Here is an 18,950-nt window from a genome sequence, read left to right on the forward strand (position 1 = left end):
TTTTTTTTTTTTTTTTTTTTTTTTTTTTTTTGGTATCAGGGATCAAACTTGGGGCAGGCAGCGGAACCACTGAGCCAAATCCCCAGCCCAACGTGATTTTTATAGCTAGATGTCGATACTTAAGAGTCTCCCTACTTGCAACCTCCCCACTTTCCAGCCTCTCTTCATGTAGGAGACACTGTTAACACACTGAAGAGAACTCACCAAGGAAACTCACCTGGCTGGTGAGTTCTGGTGGTCAAAATCAAGTGCCTTGACTTGGTCTCTTTATAGACCAGTGAGCTCTGCCTAGACAAAATAGTTGGGGAACTGCATGCAAGGTCCAGCCTTCATCCAGAGCAGGCACATTACAGAAGTGTGTCACTGGTCTAAAGGAACATTAGAATTGAACTGGATCACATTGAACACTGATATGCTGGTGTGAATCCAAAACTATTGCAGGAAAACCAGGCAAGCTTGAGCTGTACGTCCTTAGGTTCATTGTTGTACACATGAAGGGCAACAGAGTATTGTTATCACTGTGATCCCGATGCTGGTAGCTTTCCAGACCCAATAAGTATTTCAGACACATTGAAAAATTGGTGATGCCAGGGATTTAGCTCAGTGGCACCATGCCTGCCTTGCAAGCACAAGGTCCTGAGTTCAATCCCTGGTACCAAAAAAAGAAAGAACAAGAAAAATTGGGTGTGGAGCCCTGCTGACCCCAGAAGTAGCACAGTGCAAGACCTGGATTACAGAAAGATGTTAGCATGGCTGTGGTTTCTTTCTTCTTCTTCTTCTTTTTTTTTTTTTTCTGGTACCAGGAATAGAACTCAGGCCCTTGTAGTTGCAAGGCAGTCAGCAGAACCACTGACCCCCTTGCCTTGCCTCAGACTTCACCACAAATGTATCTGCTGCCCACCTTTTGTGTCCTGCTCCAATACCTCCTCTTCCAGGGAGCATCCACGGTGCTGCCCTGTAGAAAGCCCTCCTCCCCTGCGCATTGTAATGTCCACTTCACGTTGTCGCTTCTGTGTCCAGTTGGCGCCCACTTTCCCGCTGGACTCTCCAGTCCCTGTGTGGCTCTGCCTCATCCTGTGGGAGTCCTCTGTGCTGTCTTCTGTGCACGGGCCTCACCTAGTGAGTATGTTTGGAAAGGACAGATGCGTGAACAGTGAGAGTGCGGGCATGGGCGGAGCATCTCTGGAATGTTAGCGCAGTCCTCCGGGGCCCAAGTGCTGTCCCCACGAAAGAGGGCACATCAGGCTTCTGGGGGGTGGCATCACCAGAAATACAAGCGAGAGGAAGCAGGCAGATAATGCTGTTGAGACGTAAAGGGTAATAACATCGTGTGATTCCTTCTACTGTGTTCAGTTCTGCTCACAGAATCTTTTCTCTGCATTGTGTTTTTGTTATCAAGGTTGGGTATTGTTTGCAGAATTCACTCAGGAAAACTTCTTAATTTTCCCACATAGTTAATATTCAGATATGAAAAATGGCTTAGAGTCTAAATGGTGAATAGATGCTAATTTATACATATATACTTATGCTTGGAATGCCTAATTAATGATCTCCCATGTCAGTCACGGCTATGTTAATGAGCTGCTTTTGCGCCTGTGTCATAATTGCGTTGCTCCCATCTTAGTTTAAGGTTGGGGGAACATTCAGAGGATGGATTAGCGAATGATGCAAAATAACAACAACAAAACAGCCAGCAATTACTCAGTGCTTCGTGAGTTTAGGAAACGTGGACGTGTATGGTCATAGTGTGCAGACGGAAGGACGGCCAAGGGGCCAGCCGTTGGTTACTTTCCTAACAACTTTCCATTTACTGAGTGTGAAAAGACCTGCCTGGCTCCCAGGCCTGTTTTCCTTTGGTCCAAATATGGAGTCGCTATCTTTCTCACCTGTCAAAGGCTCTGTGATGAAGGGGACTCCATCAGTAGGCATTATCCAGTATTTTAGACGTTGTTGTTTTTCAGGACCCAGAAATGCCAGCTTCTAACTACTTCTAGCAGAGTCAGATTGACTTTGATTCTCAACTTGCTGCTTTTTAGCTTGGTGACTTTGGGCGTGTTACTCAACTTCTCCGAGCTTCTGTCTCTACCTGTGAAATGGGGTAAGAAGACCAATCGTGTTAGGATAAACATGAGGATGAAGTGATTTACTAATATATCTGAAGCCCATTGCAAGGTATGCAGCAAGTGAAAGAATAGCTCCTGATTTTCTTCTCATGCTTTTCATTTCCTCCCTTATAAATGCAGTTGTTAAGAACACCGCTTCTGGGGCCCGAGATTTAGCTCAGCGGTTTGGTGGCCTGCCTTGCAAGCGCAAGGACCCGAGTTCAATCCCAGGTACCCCCCCAAAAAAAGAACACCACTTCTGGGCAGGGCATAAGCATGGTGCATACCCAGCACTTGGGAGGCTGAGGCGAGAGGATTACAAGTTTGAGGCCAGCCTGAATTACACAGTGAGGATAGATAGATAGATTAAAAAGAATACAGTGTCTAGGGTTAGACTGTCTGCACCTAACTCCTGATTCTGGCAGATTCCTACTTTGTGACCTCAGACATGTTATTTAGCCTTGCTGTGCTTCCGTTTTTTGATACATAAAATGTCAGTGCTTGGCATTTTAGTAAGTACTCAGAAAAAGTCCACGGTTACTATCTGGAAGGGAGGCAGCTGGGGCAACATAGCCAGGCTGGGGGATCAGGAAGTCCTTGCCCTGGTATAGATGTCAATGCCTTGGTACTTCTTGGGCAACAGTGGGATTACAGGTCCACGGCCTGCTTCTAGACCCCTGCTGTGTGGAGGACCCTTCTTCTGTTTGTTTCCTCTGGAGAAACTGTTTCCCTGTGAGTGGAAAGGCAAATACATCGCACCCCTGTGCTGGGCTGGAGTCCGAAGCAGTGCCCCATCTCTGCCCCCCACCCCCAGGCTGAGGGAGGAATGAAGGGCTTCTTGCCAGGCCTTTCTTTCGGGGCCTCTGCTTTTCCTTTCTTTTGATGCCAAAGGCATATAGCTGAGTTTGCCTGCTGGAAGCAAGGCTTTGGAAACCGTTTGGCTATCCTGACATTTTTAAGGTGCCTTATTCTCCACGTAGTATCAGAATTTGATCTGTCATGGTATGTGCTGATTGGCTTTTTTAAAACTATGCCGCAGTGAGTTCTAGTAAATGACCCCAAATAAGCAGTCCCACTTAGACCCTGCCACTCTCCAGCCGTAACCACGCCACAGCTCTGCAAGCCTTTTCCATCTAGAGGTGTGATTTACAGATTTCAAAACACTTCCAGGAAAACTCATTTGCTCCTCTCCTATCTGTGAATGGTGGACATGCCAAAATTCATCATCCTCATTTTACACTCAAAAAACGTGGAGCTCAGGAGGATTGGGTGGCTTATCTACCAGTTGTGTAGATAGAAAGTCTGATATTGTGACTGAAACGCAGAGATTTCAGACCAGTGCTTTGTGTTCATTAGTTAAGGGCAAGGTTGTCCTGTAGGAAGGTCCACATCCCTGACTCTCTTTGGTTCTGTTGACTTTAAACACCGAAAGCCCCTGCCCTGTTTCTGACTCAGGGTCTTGGGAGGAGGTTCTGCTCCACACGACTCACTCAGGGATCCAGGCTGGCCAGAGCTCCCCCATGTTGTGACACTGCCATTCCACGTGTCCTCCCAAGTTTGCTCTTGCAGGGGAAGGGAGTATGGAGAAGAGAACAGGCCAGGACTAGTGACATGGCCTCCATTTAACCACATGGGAGCCTGGGAAGCCTCAGAAAGGAGCCAGCCACAACGAGCCCAAGTGAGTTAGTCACCTTTCCCATTGCCAAATCAAAATACCCAGCACCTGTACTGATGTTGGCTGTGATGTCAGGGTTTTGGTCCATGATTGGCCAGCTCCAAGACAGAAACAAGATGGCAGAAGGGCATGGTGAAGTAATACTACTCCTCACTTCATGGCAGCCAAGAGCTAGAGCACAGGGAAGAGTACCAGAGAGGAAGGGGCCAGGGACCAGGTACAGTCCCCAAGGTCACACAACCACGACCCACCTAGAAGTGTGCTTTACAAATTTTCTATACGTCCCCCAGGCCAATCAAGTGACAATCATGTTAGCCCTCACACTCAGAAATCTCTATGGCAGGCCTTTGGGTGGTGCATTTAAAGGTAACTAGAGACTACAGGGGACTCATTAGGAATTAAGCAACTTCTTCAGAAATACTGCAACCAGGACATTTCATTTGAGAATGGTGGAAGACACAAAGCAAATTTAAATAGTATTCGATATATGAGATGGTTGTCAAAAGAAAACAAGAAATAATTATAATCCCAGTAGATCTTAGTAACCTTACCCTTTTTGTGATAAAACGTGGGGTTTTCTCCAAAAGACAAACAAAAAATGTATGACTTAAATTTAACGGTTTTACAGAGAAGCTTTCAGATTAAAAAATGGTAGTGATCTTCAGTCATTCGTTAGAAAATATCAGGGTTTGCTCTTAAAGCATTTTAAGAACTTGCTGAGTCATTTTAAAGCTTTATTAGTAAACAACTCAGGTTATTTCCCAGGAATAGACACTGTATACTTCCTGCCCCTCTCTCTAGTTAATTGAGATAGAGAAAACTCGCAGCCAGGGACCGAAACCACTTGGCTCTTAGGTTCCATAGAGGATAGAGTTTGGTTGGCTCTTTGGTCTGAAAGATTTTAGCATATTCAGAGATAAGGGATGGGATCTGCAGACTGAGCAGGATATAAAAGGGCGCAGGGTTGGCCTAGACTTCCACAGATACTTCTTACATCCAGCCATGCTCTGAAGACTCTTCCGTCCCGGACCAGCGCTGCCTGGATGTCCTTCAGGACATGTCTGAGGGCCATTGGTGGCAGCAATGGACACCGGAAGTACTCTCTTCCTGGCTTCTGCCCCGCTCTCCTGGAAACAGCTGCACTTGTCACAAGTAGAGGGTCCGCCAGTGTGAGCTCCCTGCTGCACACCTAGCAGCACAGCAGAAATCCATGCAAAAGCTTTCCATAGAAGCACGGTCGTGTTCTCCACTCCCTTTTCTTTTTAAATCAAGTATTTTGGATGAAATGAATTCTAAAACATAAAATAGCACTTCAGAATACACATGTGAGCAACAGCAATTATGACCCTAACTGGCACTCGGATATAAAGTCATTTCATAGGGGATCGGATGTTTTCATGGGCATCGCTGTAGTCTCAGCAGACGTGTTTGGGTTTCATAAATCATAAATGTCTTGGTCTGTGTTCCGAGGCCATAAAGGGGGAAAGCGAAGCAACCTACCCAAGGTGACAGGTGAGACACATGAGAACAGGGCTTCCCACGCAGACTGGAGCATGAGAGTCTCCAGACACTTATTAATAGTTTTGTTTCCTAGCTTTTACCTCAGAACTACTGACCTAGAATTTCAGGGGAGAGGCCCCGGAATCCTTCTTCCCCAGGCCTGCTAGTCACCAAGGTGCACACATTTTGGAACCCACCTGAGCAGCCTCCTGCTGCCACCGGAAGGAAGGTCTCAAAGAGGAGGAGTTTCTCCTTCTCCTCAGTGAACTCAGTCTCACTGCAGCCATGACAGCGACTTCTACCCATCCCTTGAGTTTTCCACAGAAGTACAGTTTTATGCATTTTTAAATGTCAACACTTTGTACCATTGGCTTTCAAAAAGGACTCTGGAGACCTTTTGTGTCTGAAAGCATTCTCCTGGTGGTCTGAAACCTGGATTCTTTCAGAATTTGTATTTTTCACTTGTAACTTTTAAGTGGGTACTGAGGCCTCATGGTACAAGTTCCAAACAATATACAGTATTCAGTGAAAGAAAATGTCTTTCGCACCCCTTTCTTCTTGTCTCCCAGTTTCTTCCTCCAAATGCAACCTGGGTACCATTTTCTTGTTTCCCCCAGTGACCTCTCGGTATATATAAATGCATGTGTGCATGTGTTTTTCTAAAAAATACAGATGGTAGATACCATGTTTAATGCTTATGTCATTGTGTCTAATTGATGATTTTCTCCTGACACTACTTACTGATTTTGTGCAGTTAAAGTTACTTTTGTGATAGAGAGACCCTGGAATCCTTGGTAGTTTGCCATATCAGTTTATTTCGTTCATGCAGTGGCCCAAAGTAAGCATTTTTGGACAGGTAGCCAACTCCTTCCTCTTGTATCTCCTCTGTGGTTCTTGGAGTCTTTGGCTTCCAACTGGTGGGTGGAAAAGAGAGAGCCTGGATAATCCTTGGGAATCTTGCTGGAAGTTTTTATAGGCCAAGCTTCCAAATGGCAGCCATCATTTCTTTCCACATTCTTCTTGGCAAGAATTGAATCCTGTGTCCCCTTCTTGGTGCAAGGGGAGCAGGGAAATGTGGTCCTTTGCTGGGCAACCACGTACCAACATCAGATCCACCTGTTGGAAGGGCACGCACACTTCTTTGGCGGTGCAAAGGAGCAAGCCATTTCTGCCACACTCATCATCCCCAAATGCACCTGGCTTGCTTTTAATTACAGTAAGTGGGATCTTGTTTTCTTCTTGGCCCATGAGGGGACAGTAGGACTTTCATACCACAGGTATGAGCTGTACACTGTAGTTGGAAAAAGCACTGCTCTACGCAGAGGCCGAGTAGCCAGTTCAACTTTTGTCCCTGCTTATGTGTGAGCCCAAGTCACAGAGCTGAGCCTGCAATCAGCAAGACACCTTCCTACCCGATCACTTCATTTCCTGAACCACCTCAAAGTAAATCACTCCTCTATTCTTTAACCTAAGCAGGGCACAGAACAGAGGGATCCCAGAACCCACAGTTCCCAGACTGCTTATAAAACATGATAACCATGTTATCATAATCCCTTTCAAGCTTTAATTTAAGACTTCTCACTCCTCACTTCTCTTTCTGCTCCTCCTCCTGTGAATCCTCGACTTGCTACCCAGAAGTTTTCTGGCACCTTTTTTTTTTTTTTTTTTTGCCTTACCAAACTTTCCTTTGCTACAGGAGAGAAAAATGAATAAACACAAATCAGCAATTTAAAAAATTTAAAAAGAAAACTTTTGTGAAGTTAATGTTGGCCAGGGAGAAGTTTATAAAGCTGCATGAGAATGTGGCAGCCTGACCCTTTCCTTCCTTCTCTCTTCAAATGAGCAGGCAGCAGGGCAGGAAACTAGTGTCACTGCAGAGGGAATGGATCCTTCCGCCTTGGCTGGCCAGTGTGGTGTCAGAAATAGAAACGTGTCCTGCAGCCCGCCGTGCAGCCTGTACCGGCCAACCTGTGACGGTGCCAAGGGCCCAGGAAGCAGGAAGGATGGAGGCCCCGCACCCCGTGGGCATTTCCGCATCTGTTTTCCCTTCCCCGCTGCTTTGTACCGGCTCTGCGGTCGCTCTTCTCCGTGTCAGCACAGTCAGCATTGCTGACTGTAAACACTGGCAGCAGCCGGTCTGCTACTGCAGAAGCCACAAGGAAAACAGCTCTGGGCAGTGGTGGATTTTCCTGGTGAGACATATCGCCGGCTCCCAGCGCTTGCCCTGTACAAAGGGCTTTGCGGTTTGAGTAGGACTGGGAGGAAGAAGGAGGCAGGGAAGAAGAGGAGGCTCTGCATGTCGAGATCTTTCTGAACGCCTCTTTTTTGGGAACTGCAACAGAAGATGTCGCAATTTGAGAGTCTCCAGTAAGCAAAATGAGATTGTAACCAGCAAACCCACATGCATGGAGGAGTTGGCAGCCACTCGAGCAGTGAAGTTACTCTCAGGGCTCTTGGGAGGAAGAGGTTACCAAAGTACCAGCTGTGAAGCGCCTTCGGGCTGGCTCAGATTGGCACCACAACCCTTGGTGGCAGAGGCGATGCCAGGACCACAGAGCGGGGCTGGGCTGGGCCACTCTGAGCAGGGTGGCCAAGGCTCTCCAAGGCCCCGTTTGGGACATCCACGGACCAGGATAGGGGGTTTTGCAGCCTGTCAAACCACAGCCTTTCACAGAGGGCATGTGGGTCAGAATTAACCACAGCCAACCAGAGCCAGCATGTCACACAGCTCCAGAAAGCTTGCTGTTAAAGTAAGTGAGGGCTCCATCTTTTCAGATAAAAGATACAGGGCGGAGGCTTCATCTACAGGATTCGCTACTGAGAACCTCAAGTGTGAAGGGTGAGAGGAGGGAGGTGCAGCATGCAGGGAGGGACCCGGGTCCTCCAGAGACAAATCAGCACATTCAAAACTGAACACACGGAGCTCCTCTCCCGGCTCTCAGCTGCATGTGGAGGTACACACCTGTGATCCCAGCTACCGAGGTGGCTGAGGCAGGGGGATGGTACATTTGAGTCCAGCCTAGGCAACGTAGTAAGACCTGATCTCAAAATAAAATAAAAAGGATTTGGGATGTAGCTCAGAGGTAGAACACTTGCTTAGCATCTGTGAGGCCATAGGTTCAATCCCTAATACCACCACCACCCCTCAAAAAAAAAAAAAAAAAAAAGGAAGAGAAAGAAGAAGAGGAGGAAGAGAAGAAGGAAAGAGCAAGAGCAGTTCAACCCACAGCTTGCAAAACACCTGGAAGTCCCTAGCACAATTGAGTCTGCTGTTACTTTATGGGACATTAAAGAGTACTTAATGGACATTAGAGAGTAGATACAAGATGTTTCAGCTTTGACAGTCCTACCGCCTGGAATCTGCCTACTCACCATAGATCCTGGGGAGACAGGGAGAGAAACAGAGGGAGGAGATGAGAGAGATTTTAAAGAATTGGTTCATTTGATGATGGGACTTGCCAAGTCCAAAATCTGTGCAGCAGGCTGGCAAGCTGGAAATTCAGATAAACATAATTATTGCAGTCTGAGTGCAAAATCTGCAGGCTGGAAACCAGGCAGGCTTTCTATGATGTCTCTGAAGACAGAATCATGCCTCTTTGGGAAAGCTCAGGCTTGTCTTCTGGCCCTCAGCTGACTCAGGCCCGCCCACGTTCTGGAGAGTCCTGTGCTTTACTCAGAGTCCACTGATGTCAGGGGCAAGCGAGTTTAAAAACTAGATGGTGTTAGGCCAAACACATGGGCGCCGTAGCCTAGCTTAGTTGACACATGAAGTGAATCAGCCTGTGGGAATTCAGGGAGATCAAAGGCAAGGAGACAGCCCCTCAGGCAGTTGGACCATCTAGTGAGAATGACTCTTTTTAAGAACATTGCCATCTTCAGGCTCTCTAGTTTGACAAATTTCATGTAAATTAATTTGTATTTGTATGTTTGCGAGTGAAAAGTCATATCCAGATTTCCACGGGTCTCAGGGATGTCTTTCGAATAAAAGTTAGGAGCCAGGTGTCCCTGTGCCAGGGCTGCCAGTTCTCTTGTGATACATTGTACATAACGTCATCTCTGATCTAATGGGCATTCAGCGGAAGTAGTCTTTTTTATCACGGTGTCAGAGGAATGGCAGTGCCACCAACCGAGCCCTGGGACAGCGGCAGTTCCAGTCCTGACGTGCCTCTATTTTATGGCAAAAGCCTGAGAGTAATTAATTTCTACGCCCCTTCTGTACTTTTTTAAAAAGTGTGTCAGTAAGGCATAGAGGCTGCGTGGCCACAGGGAAAAAAAGTTTTTGCCCTGGGAAGAAGCTGCGTGGGTTCAAATCCCAGCTCTGGTACTATATGACCTAACTGTGCCTCAGGTTCCTCACTTGGACTATGGGGATTAGTGTCATAAGGCGCTTATGAAGATTCACTACCTTAAAATGTGCGATTGTCTACACCCAGCACCACCTAAGTGTTCGCTGGGAAATACGTTTTACGCTGGAACTTTACTTTAATTCTGTACGTTTGAGACATCTTTCTAGTCTCATCCTTTGGGACAGGCGCTCACACTCCTCTTAGATGAATCAAAAGCATGGTGGAACCTCGTCGTATCAAGTGCTGCGCCATAGTGCACCGTGAAGAACTTCTAGGGTATTAATAATGAGCTAATACACCTATGAATGTTAAATGTCTTGGAAGCAGTTTCCTGATGCGCAAATAGCAGATGTGGTGATGGTCATGGTCTAATTGCCTGAGAGGCAGTTAAATATAGTTTTTAGTCCTTTTCTAAGCAGTTACTTGAAAGCTGAAATATTTTCTCTGGAGGCCCATCAATTGTTCTTAACAGCCACATGAAGTGTAGGGGAAGCAGGGTGTTGAGGAGTGTACTTGCTTCCTGTACATCTCATCTGTCTTTGGAAATTGTTGGGTTTTTTTTCCTAAGTGGGATTTTGTTTTTGGGTACCCCCATGCTTGACTTTCTGGTGTAAATGGTAACTGAATTGTCCTAGGAATCCTAATTTCGTCGCTTCTCGGCCTTTTGGCTAAGATCAAGTGTAGTATCTGTTCTTATCAGGAATCCTAATTTCAAAATAATAGTAGACCTAGTTTACTGGGTTCCTTCCATGTGCCAGGCACGGTGTTGTATGTGATATGCACCATCACATGTAGTCTTCAAAATAATCTAACCAAATGCCTTCTGCAGTCATCCTATTCTCCACTTGAGGACACTGTGGCTGAGAGAGGTTTACTTGTTCCAGAGGCACAGCAGGTAGATAGATTTCAGGAAGCAGAAATACAGAACCCTAAACACTGCCCTGAATGTTCTCCCTTAAGGTCTATGACTTGAAATCAGCCCTACTTCCTGTTAGGGACATGTAGGGGTCTCATAATGCATAAGCTGAGCTGCTGTTGAATCTATAATTCTTTTATTGAATAGTACTGCATTCAGTCCCATGTGTTAAGAAATTGTAATTTTCATGTCAGTATTTTGGCATTACGCAGAGCAGGACTTGCCTGCATTCCTGATGGCTGACTTGTATGTGGAGCTTTCTTTCTGGTGAATAAATGTCATCTCTGGAGGAGATTGGGGTAGCTCTGGTATAATGATGAGGCATAGGAATGGGGCCTTAGCTGTCTATCCATGCCCATGTAGCAAACATCGCTTCACAACCACAAACGCAAGGTGGAAAATGCCATTTATATATAGTAGTTTAGAGCTACTGTAGGAAAGATGAGGTGGGGATAAAATGTACTAGAGATTTGTAAGAAAATCTCAACTGAGATCAGAATTAAGGCAGTGCAATTTTCATGTCTACTCTGTGTATTTTCAGAGTGATTTTTTTTTTAATGCAAAGGAGACACTACCGTTTCAACGGCTAGTGTTAAAAAAACAACAAAGGTTGCACAATGGAGAGTCTTCTATATTTAGAGTAAAACTTCATATTTTTACTGTCAGGATGTGAGTTTAATTATAGCATGTTGCAAACCTTGCTTCGGTAAAGTGTGTGGTGTGTGTGTGTGTGTGTGTGTGTGTGTGTGTGTGTGTGCTGGAGAATTTTGGGTGCTATTTTTGTTTTCCTTTTGAACCAGGAGTAGGAGTGATGTAAGGTCACTTTAAGAAGTATAGTATCAACTTCCAATGAACTGGTAACCTCTCTGGTCCTCGGAGCATGTTTAATTAATCTGTTTCACCTTTCCCTTATTACTTTATAGTATTTATTTGCTTTGATAAAACCAGGGCTGTCACCTGGGCTATTTAGAAAGATTTTACTTAAATAACTCACTAGTTATTCTTCTGGAAATAAATTTTTCCAGCATGGAAACTTGTACTTTAAAAAAATCCTCTACCCCCAGAGTTAACAGTTCTGTTTGTAGTATAGTTATTCTTGACTATTCAGGGACTACTATTGTGTTTCTACATGTACCTGTGTGTTTAGCATCTAAAAATTATGGCACTGAGATTACTCACATTGTCAGACTCATTACACAGACTGAAAGTGTTTGGTTCTAGCCTGAAGTCTTTATATCAAGCATGAAAATTCGCTCAAGCCCACATTCCCTGAGTCTGAAAGAATCAGCTCGGATGGTTGGCTGAGATCATTAATAAACACGCTTTCTTTCAAAGACCACGATGATGAAGCTGGTGCCTATATTATCATCAGCATTGAAATGTAAGAGTTTGCCACACCTTGTACATAGTAAATTTTCAGTGTTATGAGTGTTATGTACACTGAGTGATTCATTCAAAAGAAGTCAAGATGGAACTAAGGAAGGTAAAAACCATCTAGAAGCTCATATTTTTGGGGGAGAATGTTCCCAAGGTTTATTGGTATTTTCCAGTCTGATTCTACCATCACACCATTTGTGCAAACTTAACATTTTCTCATTAGGAGATGTCTGGTGCTAAAATAGAATGTAATTAATCAGAACCGAGGAGGTGTGCAACACATATACACTTATTAATGCACTGGCTCCTTAGTACTGCGATTACTTCCCAAGCAGCAACCTTCCACCTTTGTTTGTTTTATACAGTGACTTATTAAAATCCACCATCTGAACAAGCGCTTAACGTGACATACCTGAGTAGGTAGATGAAACTGTGTTGGCAAAATTGTAGCCTGCAGGAATTAAACCTTTCAGTAACTACAGATTAATTGTGAAAAAATAGGCGTTGGACAAACATTTGTTAAATATCTGTCCTGTAGCAGGCTGTTTAAAATCAGTGAAACAAAAATGTATGAGCCTAAAGGAAATACAATGATCTGTTGACATTTAAATGTCCTTGTACGATTCAGATTCTGACTGTAATTTATATCTGAAAGAATAGTGTTATGGGAGGCACCACCTTGTCTGTGGTTTGATTTTAGTACTGAGATGACTATTTGGACATTTAAAAAGAGGAAATAATGTCCAGCATTCATCAATACCTACAGCTAAGTATGAGATTTTCACAGTGAAGGGTAAATCTCTTTTTTTAAAATGTCTTTTTATTTTTTTTATGAGACAGGGTCTCACTATGTAGTTGAGACTGCCCTGGAACTCACTATGTAGCTCAGGCTGGTCTCGAACTCACAGTGACCCTCCTGCCTCAGCCTCCCAAGTGCTGGGATTACAGGCATGCACCACCATGCCCCGCTAAAAAATATAAGGTTTAGGTGCTGTCACATCAGTGCATTGCTGGAAGTCATTAAAGGTCCAAATTCACCAGAAGCAAATAAAATGATAATTCAAATAACCTGCAGGAAAAGGAAGAGTCGTTTGCTTTGGAATAGGTCCGCCTTAATTGAAAGCCTAAACTTTAAAAAGCAGGGAAGTTCATCTTTCCTCTATAGTTCAGGCAAATAAGGGAGGCCGGAAACTAGTGCCCTCACCCCAGCTCATCTCTGGTCCCCAGCAGTTGTGGGTCTTCTTTACTCTTTGGTCTCCTTTCACATCTCTGTGCTGTACAGATTACATCCTTTTTTTCCTTTTCCTAGAAGAGAAGCTGCTTTTCTAAGTTACATGATTGGAGAGAGGAGGCACTGTAAGAAACAACCTAGCATTTTAAGTTTTCCATTTGGGAAGAATCTGTTTTATTTAAAGGAGGCATTCTTTTACATTTTGTTAGCACCCCATTTCTCATATACACATCAACTAAATCTTGATTTTATATATTTGTTGAAAATTCTTATGTAAACACATAAAGATCCAAACACATTTATATAAACATTTCATCTTGGCAAAATTTTAATATCAATTGTTTTGAGTTATGATGGTTGTTCAAATGCAACAGTGCAAAAATGTTGCCCAAATTAACCTGTCAAGCTGAAAATCTTCTGTGTCTGTGTCACAGATATCTGCTTTATTGAACTTTAGGGGGTCAAATGAACAGAGCATGATTCCGTGTTCTCATGTCACTGTCCCGTGTGTGTTTGATATAGTTTACTCATACGCTATGGACCTTCCTCATGTCGAAAACTATAAGAATTAGGGCTAGCAGTATTACAACAAGAGCATGCTTTGGTAAGAAAAAATAATGAAGTTGTATCTTCTTGAAGGGTGACTTAAATCATCTTTCTGATGAGTGATTTATGAAAGAGATAGACCAAGACCAAGAGGGCCCAGGGACCATATGCTGTATCCCTGCGCGATGGTGGCCCTGGATTGGACAGTGTTATGTCCTGATTAATCACAGAGAACTTGCTTCAGTAATCACAAGGAGTTCCAGGCCACAGCACACTTAGAGAAGGGCAGGGGATGGGAAATAGCAAGATTTCAGCTCTAGGTTCGTCAGCCTTTGTATTGTGACATCAAATGACACTGCATTAGCGCTAGGTACGTGGCTGCTAGAGAACGTGATGAGGGGCTGCGGATACAGCACAGTGATAGCCAGAATGCATGCGGCCCTGGATTCAACACCCAGCCCTGAAAAAAAGTGAATGTAATGAAGTCCTCTGGGTTTCTGTTCTCCTTGATGTTATGGTTCATTGTCGTGATGTGGGAGGTTGCTAATGTTCGAGGGCCTTGTGATTCATTCAGTTTTATGTAATCAAACTGATCTATAAGAGCGCATTGATTGGCGCATTAGGGTGCTAATCGTCGTTCTCTGTCTTGCTCCTAGCAAAGTTTCATTTGTACCGACTACCTGATCGTGCACACATGCACACGGTACATGCTCGCTTCCCTGCCTGCACATGCACACAGATGGGGGCGCATATTTTAGTTGATACCTGGTGATGACATCATTCTTACTGCTCCCAGAATACTCCTCCAACCTTCCAAAAGAGATGCCAATACCAAACTAACAGCAGCAACAAATTAAGGTTATTAACTAGCATCCTAGTTTGATGCATGAAAATCGGGCTACAAAATGACACTTTAGGAGAAAACTTCTTTTAAAATATGAGTATTACTGAAACCTTTATACCTAGGCATCAGCCTACCTCTGCATGTTGATGACTGTGTTTCAGAAACCTAAGGTGATACACATTCAAGAGTCAGTGGATCATTTTTCAGAATCTTTGTAATACTCTAGTGAACACAAGTGCTAAACACATATAATAACTTAAACTTAACATTTTTCTCTTGGAAAATAATTTTCAAAGATAGTATAAACATAATTTATTACCAAATTTTGTGATCCAGGCAGCATATGTAGCCAATAGTATACAGCAAAATCTAGAAATAGAAAACAAAAATTAAAAAGCCAGCATGCTTTTTATGAAAACTAAGAGAGTATTAAGTCATCATAATGAACCACTAGCCCAAATCTACATAGTAAGGTTGGAGACCATCTTAATTTATGATTGTGAAATTAACTAACACAAATGTGAGATACAATGCATTCATCCGCATTATTCATGATCTATATTTAACCTAGATTACAGGACAGTATTATTAATAACAAAGTCTGAGAATTGAGCCAGCTCCCAGACATGTGAGTAAATCTGAAAGAACAGCAATTTCCTGGTGCTGTATCTCCATGCGTGGGAACATGGCAGCATAGACTGTGATTGTGTTGTGCTCTTAAAGGGTGCTGGATGCTGGGTTGCTTTTGTCCAGAGAGATAAGTGTTGCTGTCCACGTGTAGGTATTTAGTGTGCTGGGGATAAATCAAGTGGGTCCCCAAGTAGAGTGAGCTTTGAAAGATGAATGTAGGACTCCTTCCTGAAGTAGCTAGTAAGTTTCAGAAAGTTTGCTTCCTTTATCCGATGACTTTCTTTGCCCTGGTCTAAAAGAAACCATGAGCTATGGTATTCATTGACTGTCTTGGCTATGCCAGATGGTTTACCTGTGTAACTGCCACAGTAATGGTCTCAGAATTGAAGAACTGTGAGCCCTTTCTACAGCTGAAGGAACCAAGACAAAGCTGTTACGTGCCTTGCTCAGTCACATAGCCAGAGAGTGAATGAGTGCAGACTCTAATCAGTCTTGACACCTGATGCCCTCACAAATCTTTAGATGTTGCACAGATATGACATGGATTATGTAGGATAAATGTGGAGAAAAACAAGCTGCCCAAATATAAGTGAAGGCTGTTCCTGGCAAGTTAAATGAAGCAGCCACAAGCAGTATTAGCAGTGGATGAAGGAAGATTAGAAGAAAGCATCTAAAAATTTTTTTTGAAACAATGCAAAAGAGCTGTGACAGCTTGGAAAATTAGAGTGCTAACATATGTACAGATACGAAATTCATTCCAGCCAGTATTTATTGAGAGCCTGTTACACCAAAGGCTCATTCTACTTTGTACCTTGTTTGGAGATACAGGAGAGTTCCTTGCCCTCAAGGAATTGATAATTGTTTGGAGAAAAAAAAATACAACAATGTATCGACAGATGCGATTGAATATGTTAACAAGGTGCTGAGAAAGCGCAGGAGAGAAGAGACTACATTTTAACTGGGAGATTCTGGGAGGAATAACAGAGCATAATGCTTTTCATTGGGCCTTGAAGACAAAGAGCTTTGTCCGGGGGCAGTGGGAGAGTGAGGATGAGTGAAGAGGGCGTTTTAGACACTGAGGTGAGGAGGCACAGGGTACCTGGCAGGACCCTCAAGTATGCCGAAAAGGTGGCCAAAGGCGATAAAACAGACCGAGCCATCCTTGGGAGAACCTAGAATGTCAAGCAAAGAAATTTGAATTTTGTTCAGTTATAGGGAGCCTGGCAAGAGTTCTGATGAACTTAATGACACAGTTGTGCCCTGTCATGTGGATGCCTCTGTCAGGAGTGAACAGAGACGAGAATAGTTAGAAGGCTTTCAGGGTAACAGTTAATACAAGCAGTAGGGAGACCTCAGCCCAGTCTGGGGCAGTGAAAAAAGAAGGAACGCCTGTAGCCATTGAAGGGTGGTATCAGGCGAGATGTGGGCAGTGGAGAGTTAGGAGGAGCCAGGGACACAGCCATGGGTCCTCCGTACCCAGTTGTGAGCTCCCCAGAGTGGACAGTAAAGCCGTTCACAGACTACAGACTTGAATGGGAACCCAGTGTCCTCGGGGTAGAGACTGGGAAGGATGCCTGGGAACTAACCCGTGGTTAACCACATTTATGCTGCGGATATTAGAGGTAATTCCTGGAATTGTGCCTGGGAAAGACAAGAGATTACACCACGTTATATTTATTGGGTTTTCGAATCTCCAAAGGTGTTCTGCACTGGGTAGGCCCTGTGAATACTACTGGTTGTTAAAAATGAGTCTCATTTTTTTTTAGAATACATACATATATCTTAAAAGCATATTTATTAAAGAGATACCCTGGATTAAGTCAGATCATCCATTTTTTTGTTTCAATTCGGACATTCGTCTGGATGCATTGTGTAACTTTGAGGTCAGTGAAACTGTGCCCTTATTTCGTGACTGTTGTGGGATGGCAGGAGCTAATGCAGTATGGGTGTATGGGTTAGAGAACCATCAGATTTTTGGGTCATCTCATATATGCCTGGATAGAGTTAGCAGAAGAAGCCTTACTAACTGATAGGAGACCCTACTCTGGGCCTTAGCTTGCAGTAGACTGGCTTTGTGACCTTGAGCAAATCCCTTGTGATTATGTCTTAGTGTTCTTTTCCTCAGACTGATGCACTTGGGCTAGACTGTCACTGGGGTCTCTCCCTCTTGTGAGACAGTCTGCGATCCAGATGCGCAGGGCTTGCCATTGTTGCCCTACGGGGCCCTCATCTCCAGGACTGAGCATCTACCCCAAACGAAGGGCTGTTCCAGCTTGCTTTTATCATTTCAGAATGCAGTCATTGCCCGTATTCTGAATTCTCTCAGCACTGGGGGCCACCCTTGGTCTTTGGTGATCAGACTCGGGAGGGATGTGAGTGTGTGCGTGTCAGCGTGGGAGGCAGGGAAATGCGAGGAGCTGTGAGCGCGTGGTATCAAAGCCAGGCCTTCACCTGGCAGACGGCCACTAAATCAGGGCTGGAAACCCAGCAGGGACATCGAGTGGAAGTCTGTGCATCTTGATCTGTCTGGTTTCTGAGGTCCAGAAGTCTGGAGGAATTGCGGAGAGGCAGGAAGGTGCGATGTAATTTATGGATGTGCTGCTCCTGCATTTGTAAGCAGAAAGCTCATCGGGTGCAGAGGCGTGGGAAGGATAGGCACGTTAGGAAGGGGCCAGATATACAGGAGCCGTGATCGGCAGAAAGGGAGTTCCAGCTTTTGTCACTGCTGAGGTTAATAAAAGTGCCCCTTGATAGATCACATTACCTGAATATATTTTATTGCTTAAATCTACTTCATGTATGTGAATTTATAACCAGGCGACTGTACCAGACCTTCATCATTAACCCTTCATTCACTTTAAATTACCACTGACATGAATCTTATGGCATTTTGTTGTTGTACATTAAAGCTATAAGTGAGGTTAATAATGAATAAAGGATTCAGATATAGGAAACAAGAGTTCAATAATTACATTTCCATGAAGAGTAAAACTTGATGAAATTATACAGACTTAATTCAGTCCTGACAGAAGACTATAACTAAAAAAATCTTTTAATTTGAGTATAACTTTTAAAGGATTGAGTTAGTCAGAAGCACAAGTTAACAAATAGGACTGTAGTTTCTCATTTTCTTTAAGAAACATCTAAAAATAAATGATTTCTGATTTATTCTTGGATGATAATGCAATACAGTTGTTTGACACCTAGTAAAAACTTAATTCTCCCCACATACATCTGCACACACGCACGCATGAACACCTCCTTCTGGCTCCTAAAACCACCCTTTGGTTTTTTCAGTGGAGTTGGTGTTTGTAAAACTCTGCTGAACCACAGTTTAAACAAGACTCCCTTACGGTGGATAATTTTTTAAAAGCTGTTTGAGTGGCTTTGTTGAGGGATTGAGGGGAAAGGTTGAGAGCAAACAGAAATAGCTCAGAAAACTTTTGGATTATTCTTTTGAAACATCATTGGTGGCAATGTAAATTAGTATAGCTGTTATGGAAAATAGCATGGAGGGTCTTTATAAAAACAAAAATAGAACTACCATATGATCCATCTATCCCACTTCTGAGTATATATCCAAGGGATTTGAAGTCAATATCTCAGAGAGACATCTGTGCCCCATGTTCATTGTAGAGCTGTTCACAACAGCCAAGAAATAGGATCCATTTAAGTGTCCACTGAATGTTGAATCGATTTTTAAAACTGGATTTAAAATATGGAATATATATATGTGTGTGTGTGTGTGTGATGTATTATATATATATATGTATATGTGTGTGT

The 18,950-nt window shown here is 43.8% G+C and overlaps 1 protein-coding gene and 1 pseudogene across 1 annotated transcript in view; both read left to right on the forward strand.

The window, feature by feature from the left end:
• The window catches only part of Maml3 (mastermind like transcriptional coactivator 3), a 398,475-nt gene that overhangs the window by 174,087 nt on the left and 205,438 nt on the right, over positions 1–18,950 (forward strand). The gene's annotated exons all lie outside the window — the stretch shown is intronic.
• LOC117284682 lies at positions 10,272–10,430 on the forward strand (annotated as a pseudogene).

This window comes from Fukomys damarensis, unplaced genomic scaffold (genome assembly GCF_012274545.1).
Source record: "Fukomys damarensis isolate Sample0158 unplaced genomic scaffold, DMR_v1.0_HiC HiC_scaffold_38, whole genome shotgun sequence".
NCBI classification, from domain to species: domain Eukaryota; kingdom Metazoa; phylum Chordata; class Mammalia; order Rodentia; family Bathyergidae; genus Fukomys; species Fukomys damarensis.